Source organism: Pelophylax lessonae (genome assembly GCF_965119305.1).
Source record: "Pelophylax lessonae genome assembly, chromosome: 5".
Taxonomy (NCBI): domain Eukaryota; kingdom Metazoa; phylum Chordata; class Amphibia; order Anura; family Ranidae; genus Pelophylax; species Pelophylax lessonae.
Window position 1 is genome coordinate 449,111,540 of NC_138772.1, and position 12,028 is coordinate 449,123,567.

Genomic DNA, 12,028 nt, shown 5'->3' on the forward strand with positions numbered 1-12,028 from the left:
TATGAATGTGCCAAGTAGCAATTCTCAACTCCTACACTGCTTAATGTTTGGCTGAAACAGCTGCCATCTGCATGTGGTCGGGATAACTGAGCTGCTTAAGATCCATTAATAATAAGTGATGGGTTCCCTGGAATGTGTTTAAACAGTTAATGAATTGTAAGTGCTAAAGCTGGTTTATTTAAACTGAATCTGACAAGAGAACCCAATTCTGCCTGCAGCTCCTCACTTTTCATGTCTGCTGCTGTGATAGATTTATTTTCCGCAGCATCATAATTCATCGTCTGCATATAATAAAAAAATAAGAAGTCTAATAAGAAAAACAAATTGTGTAGCTAAGATGATAGAAAAAATGGATGGTGATTCAGATTAACATGGTTTCCATTTATTGCACACGTTCTGGGCTGTTTAGCTTTTATCACCCGACTGCCCTAGATGTCTTATTAAAATAGGAGCCTTTTAAAGTAGAACTTTTTTCATTTTGGATAGACAAAGGGAGGGTTAAAGCACCTGTTTTTTTTTTTTTTATTTTCCAACATTTTATTAAAAATATATAGCATACCGTGAAATAGTACAGAGAACAATACTATAACAATATAAACTCTTGTAACAAGTCGACAAGCCATAATAAGTGTATAAAAGTTGGCAAAATTGCAATATAGCATCAAAAAGTAAACCTGTTTTTTTTTTTTTGCCATCTGCATTCCACATGAGATTTTTTCCTTTACTTCTTGTTCCATAGCCAAAACAGGAAATCTCTTCAAAGTGAGGGAATCTTAGGGTGTCACCAGGGTCAGTAGAACTAGTGTCCCCATTGGAAGATTTCTGCCCTATTAGTTTTCTGATGTCAACCCAAAATTTATGATTTTCTTTACTTTCACCATTGATAATAATGGTAAACGGGGCAAATATAGAAGGTGAATCTCCCCAACTGGGGCACAGACAGCAATAAAAACCTGACAGGTGTTCTAATCTCTCTCCACTCCTGCCCTGAATTATCCTTTAACACATAATTGGAAGCATCCTAAAATAAGATCATTTTTCTCTGATGTAACAGAATTTACATCCAATTTATTATATTTACCTAACATATGCAGCACTATCAGAAGCCTTTTGGGCTGTATATAAACAATACTGATATGCGTAAATGCTCCAAACATCTTCTCCAATTGTTATTCTTGTATGCAAATAAAAATATTGCTTTATGGTGTGTCGTGGAAAATAAATAGGCTTGTACTGAAAAGTACAAATGGCCCGCTCTTTTGCATAACGATTTACCAAGCATTCGGCGATAAAGAAAGGAACAAACGCGCTGGGTCATTTCGATGCCATCTGCCAGGTATCTCTCCATTGGATATGTATGTGTGTGCATGTGTATTAAGAGCAAGTGTTTGTGTGTGAGAGGTTATGTGTTTCAGGTTATGTGTGAGAGGTTATGTGTCTCTTAAATGGCTATGTGAGCTTGTGTCTGTGTGTATGTGTGTCTGTGTGTCAGTGTGTGTGTGTGTCTGTGTGTATGTGTGTGTGTCTCCTTCTGTGTTCTGATCTGTTCTGAGCAGGGCTTGTTTATTTACAGCAAGTAAGTGAGTTACAGGGAGTGGCTTCATGGCCACCAATCACAGATACGTATACATTCAAAAAGCACAATAGAAGCTGTGGAGTACACGCCCATAGATGGACAAGAGTGAACAAAAGACTAAACTGCCAGAAAGCCCATGGCTTTTCATTGTTCATTCATGTCAACCCATAAACATGCATTCCATTACCTGTTGGTGGGTTTCCATCAAACATGATTCATATATATAAACCAATTTTGATAGTGACCATTCTATTTGTTCCAGTTGATGAGGTTTTATCTGCATAAGATAATAGCAGCAGCCCCCCCCAGTCACACCGATCGAATGCGACCATAAGGAAACGTCTATTAATCTTGGTAAAATAAGAGTTTTCCACATCACAGACCCATCTCAGCAGCGCAGGGCCCTGACCTGCAGACATAGATCTGTGCGATGGACTCTCTTTGCTACAAGTATTGTGCCATCTCATCCAATGGAAGATTTTCACCAGCAAGTCTTCCCTGCAATGACAGTTAAAGCGATAATCACTGTGAATAGCGATTATCGGTAAAACTTGACACTGGGAGACATTATGACTATTTAAGCTAATCAAAATTTCCACAACAGGTGAAAATCCCCAGACCCTTCCACCATATCTGGTTGGCAGACACTTGTTAACCAAGAAATAGCATTGTATAAAAACACCACCAATTTTCACACTGCCTTAAAGTGTTACTAAACCCAGGACCCTGCATTCACTATATCTGGTCTCCCACAGTATACAGAACATAGAGATGCAATTATTTTAGTAAATATTAACTGATAAATACTTTTTTTTCCATTAGCTTGTAACTTGTATCAGTGTTTGTTGAAAGCTTGTAGGAGGAGTTTTCATTTCTCCCACGATTGTCCTATCAGGCTTCAAGACCCCTAACCCTGTGTCTGGACATGTCTGGACAGTGCTGATTGGCCCTGTGCTGATCACATACACCCTCCCAAGATTAAAAAAAAAAAAAAAACTTTCTAGCAATACATACCAAACTGTGCAGCCTGACTCCATAGACTGTAAATATTAGATTATTTTTTGGAGTCTGTGGAAGAAGGAGATGATCAGAGAAGACATGATCGAACAGCCTTTTAACACAATGCAGATGATTATACCTTAGGTTCCACACTAAGGGGTATAACAAGCATGATTTACTGCATATACAGACTGATTTTACCATTGTGGGTTTAGTAACATGTAATCATTCACCTGGGGTGGCATTTTTATTGTTAACATAATGTTGCATATTTCAATATGCCCCTGTCCACAGACCACATTACCTGCCACAGCACATTTGAGGGGGAAGAGACCCTTGTCCTCTCAACATTGGAATAAGCTGCTTTGTCAATGCAGGTGTTTGGAAGCTGGCAGTGGGTTATGGGGGGGGGATGAAAGTGGGTAGTGTAATATGAAGGTTGCTGTGGGGTGTCAGGTGTGATGAAGATGAGGACAACAGGGGGTAGGTTGTTAGCAAGGTTGCAGTGGGGTGCCAGGTGTGATGAAGATGACAGGGGTAGTGTTTTAGCAAGACAGCAGTGGGGTGCTAGGTGTGATGAGGATGACAGGGGGTAATATGTTAGGAAGGTTTCAGTGGGGTGCCAGGTGGGAGGAGGAGGATGACAGAGGGTAGTGTGTTAGCAAGGTTGCAGTGGGGTGCCAGGTGGGTTGAACATGAGGATGACAGGGGGTAGAGTATTAGGAAGGTTGCAGTGGGGTTCCAGGTGTGATGAAGATGAGGATGACAGGGGGTAGGTTGTTAACAAGGTTGCACTTGGGTGCCAGGTGTGAAACACATGAGGATGAGGAAGACAGGGGCTAGGGTGTTGGCAAGGTTACAGTGGGTTTCCAGGTGTGATGAGGATGAGGATGACAGGGGGTAGGGTGTTAGCAAGGTTGCAGTGGGGTGCCAGGTGTGATGAACACAAGGATGAGGCTGACAGGGGGTAAGTTGTTAGCAAGGTTGCAGTGGGATGCCGGGTGTGATGAAGATGAGGATGACAGGGGTGGGGTGTTAGCAAGGTTGCAGTGGGGTGCCAGGTGTGATGAGGATGAGGATGACAGAGGGTGGTATGTTAGAAAGGCGGCAGTGGGGTGCCAGGTGGGATACGGATGAAAGGGGAGAGAGAGAGAAAAAGAGGAAAGGCGTAAGAGAAAGAAGGATCACAAATATGGAAAAAAGAAAACAACACATTTTTGGCATGATATGAATTATTTATGAATTTGGAAATTGGGAAAAATGTTTTTTTTTAAAGTTTAAAAATATCTATTACCTCAATATACAGGTCTGCAGGCTGTAACTGATGCTGTTGAGAGGTAAAAAAAGAACACTGAAAAACATGTACAGTGGTGTTATCTTGTTTATGGAATCACTGCCTCTTGAAATCCACTAATAGCCTGTATCCTCATGCTTTTATGGGAGGGGGATAATCCATCAATCAAGATGTGACATCCCACCCACTATGTTCTTTTTTAGTTACTGGTCATGGAGGAGGAGGGAGGGATTGTACTGTCATTTAGGATCTGTAAACATGCCCACATGTGTGATGTCAATACCATGTGACCTGACCAACTCAACTCAAACAGGAAATGTTCTCTCCAGCAATAGAGACTGAAGCATTTGCAGCTGGACTACACTGACTGTATCTTATCTGGACTTGTCCAGAGTGACTGTGCAGGAGAGGGAGGATCTGTGCATACAGGATCACACAGCCTTTTTACATAATCCAGAGGATTAATCACTTAAAGCGGAGTTCCACCCAAAAGTGGAACTTCCGCTTTAGGGAGTCCTGACCCCCTGACATGCCACATTTGGCATGTCATTTTTTGGGGGGGGGAGCGGGTACCTAGTTTTGACAGGTACCCGCTCCCACTTCCGCTCGGAGCGCCGCGGCGCCCTGAGCGGAAGTTCTCCTCTCCCCCTCCCTCCCTGCAATCTTCTGGGACACGTCAGAGGTCCCAGAAGATTGCCGGCCAATCACGGCGCGCAGCGCGACTCGCGCATGCGCAGTGGGTACCCGGCTGTGAAGCCGCAAACTGTAACAGCCGGGTGCCCACAGCAGTGATGCCGGCGCCGAGGGAGAGGATCGAGGCTTCCGGCGGCCGCATCGCTGGACCGTTGGACAGGTGAGTAAATGGCTGGAACTCCGCTTTAAGTTCCACAGTGAGTATAACAAGCATGCTATTCTGCATAGACAGACTGATTTTACTGTTGTGGGTTTAGTAACACTTTAAATTAACATTCACCTGGAAGCATCAAGCACAATATCCAATGTGATATTACTGTATATTTTATCTTTACCCTTGAATTGAAAAGAAAACAAATCAACGTGTGAATAAAAATATATCATATATCCAAGTGATGATATAAAGTACATTCAAAACGTCCAATAAATAAAGCTCCATAAACCCAAGAAAGTAAAGTGCAATCCAAGATACTTCAGAACCAGTGCCTTGCTGAAATTTCTAACCACTACCAAAGATATTATAAACTCTTACTCTAAATTCAGACCTCAGTACTGTAAGAGGTCCAGTAGTGCTTGTAGATGAACAACTATAAGAAGATGTTATACATTCAGCAGCGCTTATACACACAGCCTCAGTGTGTGCAAGTAAGGGAATTCAACCTCTGAAAAGTTCAAATCTTGCTGAGATTAAACAGTCCATGCATATACAGGAAAAAATATATAAGAAAAAGATATTATCCACAGTCCGCAAGTATCCTCCTTGGATGACAGGCACCGGTGATTTCACTCAAAGTATACCAAAGCCTCCACCACACCGGCTGTGCTCCCCTATGCAATGGACACTCACCAAATTGCCCTCAAAATAAAGCCTTTATGCATAAGCTGCATGGGCCCTTGCTTCTGGTTTCTCTGCCGTCTCCTCGAGGCATGGCACATGACGTCACAGCATAAACTGACGTTACGTGCATGCATGTGCCACCTGCACAAACCCAAAACAGATAGGGTCTCAGCTTTGCTTTTGCATCAGGTTTCTCAAATATTTGAATGCCTGCGCTTTATGTGATAATGACTAAGCCCCTCCCCTTCATGACATTGTTGAAAAGGAGCAGAGCATGGCTGACCTTAAAATGATGCCCCCCCCTGGAAAAAGTTCTGCAGACGCCCATGTTTGAATGTCTGGACAAAGACCAATCACATCTTTATATAGTGCATTTCATGATACCATTGTATAAACCCACTTATGTGACAAAGGGGCTGCCAGAAAAAGTTCTTCACCTTGGGTTCTTCAATGTTCACCTTGGGTGGAAACATGTCCTACTATCCTCTTGGATGGAAGTACTACTTGATTTGTGATGATAATAATTCAATAATAAAATGTTAACCCATATGTCAGGTATAAAATAGGGACAGGCACTCAAATATTTGTAGATTACTTTATTATCTTTTAGGCCCCTTTCACACGATCGGACTGGTCTGTCTTTCAGTTTTTCAGACAGACCTGATCGGGCCACCCATTCTCCTCTATGGAGAGGCAGATGTCCGCTGACACCTGTCTGCCATCTGATCCGACAAGATCCGCTGAAAACAGACGGATGGGGATACATTAGCCATCCGTTCAGTGGGTCAGGTCAGATGAAAACAGATATTCTGTCCATTTTTATCCAATCTCCTGAGAGGAGAGCAGGACTCTGGCAGGTCGTCTCTGCGATCCGCGCTGAGCTAGCGGAGTCCACCGAGCAGATCCACCCATGTAAATGGGGCCTTACAAATACAAGAACCATTTGCTGAAGATTCAATGCAATGTATAGAATAGATCCTATGTTGCTTGAAACCCAGTGGACATTAAATAGTTTAAAAGGTTAAATGTTTGCCTTATGTCTACCTTAGTTACATATGTCTGTATGTACAACCATTCTGTATGATCACTAAGTGAATATTGGACTCATACAAATATGTAAAATTATTTTGTCATTTCTAATTGTAATTGACAATGTTCAAAAGAACAAAAGTTCTACCTTAAAAAAAAAAATCATTGCTCTCATTGTGCCCGGCATTCCAATAGGATTTACTGCTGCATTCCATGTTGTAAGCATTAAATTGTTCTTCTATACTAAGTCCAGCGTGTGAAGTGTCGTACCGCAGTAGCCATATTTAATTGTCCAGTGATGTAAGTTCATTGGTGTATGAATGAGATGGGATGTAGAAGAGGAGTAGTGGAGTCGATCTCCTACACCTACAACTGGCCAATTACGTGCCTGTGCATGCTTCATCCCAAGCACACGCGCAAGTCTTTATGTGCTCTATATCTGCAAATGCGAACAGCGCTGGATCGAGATTGCTCTCATGTGAGTATTTAGGGGGGCTGCACATAAAAGTTTTTTTTTTTTACCTTAATGTAGAGAATGCATTAAGGTAAAAAAACATTTTACCTTTACGACCACTTTACTTATTCCAGTTAACAAGCAGGTGATTAAGTTCTGATAGATCACCTCACGCTGGCCTCCTTTGAAGGTAAACCTATGTAAAACATTAAAAATAAGTGTCTATACTGTTTAAAATCTAGTAATGTACTATCTCAGCCTGCCCAATGGCTCCCTGTGCTGTGTTAGCCAATGAGAAGAGAAAGACCGGGGAGCCACTACTCTTGTGCACATTGCTGGATCGAGATGGGGCTCAGGTAAGTATGAGGGGTGAGCTGCGCTCAGAAGGTTTTTTACCTTAAAGTGTTACTAAACCCAGGAGCCTGCGTTCACTATATACAGTGTTTTTGCGAAAGTATTCGGCCCCCTTGAACTTTGCGACCTTTTGCCACATTTCAGGCTTCAAACATAAAGATATAAAACTGTAATTTTTTGTGAAGAATCAACAACAAGTGGGACACAATCATGAAGTGGAACAAAATTTATTGGATATTTCAAACTTTGTTAACAAATAAAAAACTGAAAAATTGGGCGTGCAAAATTATTCAGCCCCTTTACTTTCAGTGCAGCAAACTCTCTCCAGAAGTTCAGTGAGGATCTCTGAATGATCCAATGTTGACCTAAATGACTAATGATGATAAATAGAATCCACCTGTGTGTAATCAAGTCTCCGTATAAATGCACCTGCACTGTGATAGTCTCAGAGGTCCGTTTAAAGGGCAGAGAGCATCATGAAGAACAATGAACACACCAGGCAGGTCCGAGATACTGTTGTGGAGAAGTTTAAAGCCGGATTTGGATACAATAAGATTTCCCAAGCTTTAAACATCCCAAGGAGCACTGTGCAAGCAATAATATTGAAATGGAAGGAGTATCAGACCACTGCAAATCTACGAGGACCTGGCCGTCCCTCTAAACTTTCAGCTCATACAAGGAGAAGACTGATCAGAGATGCAGCCAAGAGGCCCATGATCACTCTGGATGAACTGCAGAGATCTACAGCTGAGGTGGGAGACTCTGTCCATAGGACAACAATCAGTCGTATACTGCACAAAACTGGCCTTTATGGAAGAGTGACAAGAAGAAAGCCATTTCTTAAAGATATCCATAAAAAGTGTTGTTTAAAGTTTGCCACAAGCCACCTGGGAGACACACCAAACATGTGGAAGAAGGTGCTGTGGTCAGATGAAACCAAAATCGAACTTTTTGGCAACAATGCAAAACGTTATGTTTGGCGTAAAAGCAACACAGCTCATCATCCTGAACACACCATCCCCACTGTCAAACATGGTGGTGGCAGCATCATGGTTTGGGCCTGCTTTTCTTCAGCAGGGACAGGGAAGATGGTTAAAATTGATGGGAAGATGGATGGAGCCAAATACAGGACCATTCTGGAAGAAACCCTGATGGAGTCTGCAAAAGACCTTAGACTGGGATGGAGATGTGTCTTCCAACAAGACAATGATCCAAAACATAAAGCAAAATCTACAATGGAATTGTTCACAAATAAACATATCCAGGTGTTAGAATGGCCAAGTCAAAGTCCAGACCTGAATCCAATCGAGAATCTGTGGAAAGAACTGAAAACTGCTGTTCACAAACCCTCTCCATCCAAACTCACTGAGCTTGAGCTGTTTTGCAAGGAGGAATGGTCAAAAATGTCAGTCTCTCGATGTGCAAAACTGATAGAGACATACCCCAAGCAACTTACAGCTGTAATCACAGCAAAAGGTGGCGCTACAAAGTATTAACTTAAGGGGGCTGAATAATTTTTCACGCCCAATTTTTCAGTTTTTTATTTGTTAAAAAAGTTTGAAATATCCAATAAATTTCGTTCCACTTCATGATTGTGTCCCACTTGTTGATTCTTCCCAAAAAATTGCAGTTTTATATCTTTATGTTTGAAGCCTGAAATGTGGCAAAAGTTCAAGGGGGCCGAATACTTTCGCAAGGCACTGTTCATATGGTCTCCCACAGTACACAGAACATGGAAAAGCAATAGTTTTAGTAAATATAACTTTTGCACAAACCAAATAAAATACATTTATTGGGATTTTTTTTACCAAAAATATGGAGCAAAATACAAATTGGCCTAAACTGATAAAGAAATTTGATTTTTAAAATGTTTTTATTAGGAATGTTTTATAGCAGAAAATTGTTGTTTTTTTTTTTGTTTATAGCACAAAAAATAAAAATCGCACAGGCGATCAAATACCATTCAAAAGAAAGCTCTATTTGTGGGGAAAAAAAGGACATCAATTTTATTTGGTACAGCGTCGCACAACCATGGAATTGTCAGTTAAATTTAAAGCAACGCAGTGCAGTATCGCAAAAAAATCTTCCGGGGCTGAAGTGGTTAATAGCAGTAAATATGAAAGTCACTGAACATTCACTGCAGGTGAATCAATCACTGTAATACACAGTATAACACATGCACCATGAAGATTCACTTGCACATTGTCTGCTTTAGAAATATACCCCAAGAACTTTTCCTTTTTTCTCGATCGGTCACTGTTAGCCTGATTTCTGCCTGGCAAAGAATTAACAACAGAATTGTCCAAGAGAAACAGCTTTGTTTTGGAGTCTGGAGCAACGTACATGTATCAAATTATACATTTATTAGAAGCCAAAATGTCACTAAATCTTGTCACATTTGCACTCTCGCTGACCTTTACACTTTAAAATGATCCATTTCCTTGTTCAGCTCATACAATGGCCCGAATTCTCATCACGTCATTCACGAATAAAGGAAGGTTTAGTTAGATAGTTCAGTGCAGTATGCATTTTCAGTACATAGTATTTGTCTTACAATTACTTTTTACCATATTGTGAGAATTGTAGCATGTCTTCTCAGGAGAACCAATCTATTCCTTCCTAGAATGTAGTTTTTAACTGGCATATTTAAAATGATTAAGCAAATGTATGAACATTTACAGTATAATGTTGGATTCCACTGAATTCACTGCACATCCATTAGAATTGTTTATAAAATCAATGAATGTTTATTTTATTAAATATTATTGAATGTTAATATAATACCTGCTTCTTTGCAGCGAGGTCAATGCCCACACATGTATATCAAGGGCTGTAGGTAGGCTTGTGTTTTTTTTTTTTTGTTTTTTTAGCGTTACTAAACCCACAATAATAAAATCCCTCTGTATATGCAGTAAAGCATGCTTGTTATACTCACCGGGGAGTCTAAGGGGTTAATTCTGCGCATTGTGTAAAAAGGCTGTTTGATCCTGTCTTCTCTGATCCTCTCTTGCCTTTACTGTCCCCAATCCATCTCCTGATAATACAGAGCCTTGGAGGCACTCTGCACATACTAAGCTTGGTGTGTATTGCTAGAGAGATTTTTTCTTTTTCTTGTGAGTGTGCATGTAATTGGCACAGGATCAATCAGCACTGTCCAGACAGAGGGTCAGGGATCCTGCAGCCTCAAAGGACAGTCAGAGTAGAATTAAAACTATTCCAACAAGCTTTAACCAGACCAGGACCGGCCCAAGACATTGTGCTGCCTGGGTCCAAGAATGAAATGCTGCCCCCCTCTCCCCCCCCAAAAAAAAATCACACTCAACAAAATGCCACCACATTCATTATTTTATATAAGTATAACCTTTAGAAAATATTATGTATACTGTTATCATCTTCCATAACTCACTACCGGACCGGTTCACCAAACACCCACTGTCTGTCCTCAGTCCTCCTGCCATTCCTGTGTCTGCAGTGCTCACTGCCCTAGAAGATCCAGCCTGCCCTACATGAGATGGAGTGCGCTGATGTCTGAGCTCATTGTGCAAACCACGATCATGTCGGGGAAGTTCCCTGGAGGAGATCCTCTGCCTCCTCATACTCATCAGTTTGCAGTACGGGGGACAGTATGAGATGGGGAAATTCCACCCTTAACACGCCGCAAACTGATGGCACACAAACTGCTGTGGAAACAAAAACCATGGGAGTTTGCTGCCCCTCTCCAAGTGCTGCCTGGGTCCAATGGACCCAGTGGGACCCATGGTAGGGCCAGCCCTGAACCAGACACTCAGAGAAGTCATAAGACTGCTATATACTGCTGACAAAAAAAGGTATTTAGCAGTTTGTATTTACTAAAATAATTACATTTCCATGTTCTGTGTACTTTAGGAGACCGGATATAGTGAATGCAAAGTCCTGGGTTTAGTAACACTTTAAATACATAAAAAAATTAAAAACAGCATGGCTTTTCTATGATGCTACCAGTCTGACACCAGGCATAAGGGCTGCTATTCTCACGGTAAAAAGGTAGCAGGTACTTGCTGTGCTGAGATTAGCCCAAATCTTTCAACATTAGAGAAGTGCTTTGAAAAAGATCCCTAAAAAAGGGACACACTTTCAAAGCAATGGTAGCTGATTCTGTTGGATACTAAACTTCCCAATGACCTGGATAAATTGCCAGTCTGTTTGTAAGCAGAGAATAGTACCCTTTTAGGGAAACACCACCCCTAGATGTGTACTATGGGTGGGGCTAGCCTATTCCTTTATAATCTGGGGCCAGAAGAACTAAAGGGCAGATGTTGATGGGAAAAGATAACCTACAGATCATCACTATGAAGGTTATAGTCCAAGTGGAATACGTCTTTTGGCGTAGGCCCGGTCTGAGGCCCCATCAGTGAACCCATCTATTGGAACCTACAGCTGAAGCAAGTGCTGAACGGCATCCCCATGTCAAAAATTATTCTGGACCATATGGTAATGCTAATGTCAGGTGGCATGTCCATTGGTGGCAGTGAATAATGGCCCTGCTTACATGTTTGTGGTTTAAGTTTACCCTACTTGCCAATCACTTTGCTTCATACCCCTTTATCAGTGCAGGCAATTAAGGAAAGTGTTAAAGAAACACAAAGGCATAAAAAATTAAAGGATAAGTCCAGTCAAAAAACACAAAGGCATAAAAAATTAAAGGATAAGTCCAGTCAAAAAACACAAAGGCATTTAAAATGAAAGGATAAGTCCAGTCAAAACCTAACTAACCCTAAACCTGCTCTGTGCCACATTCTAAGAATATTCTAT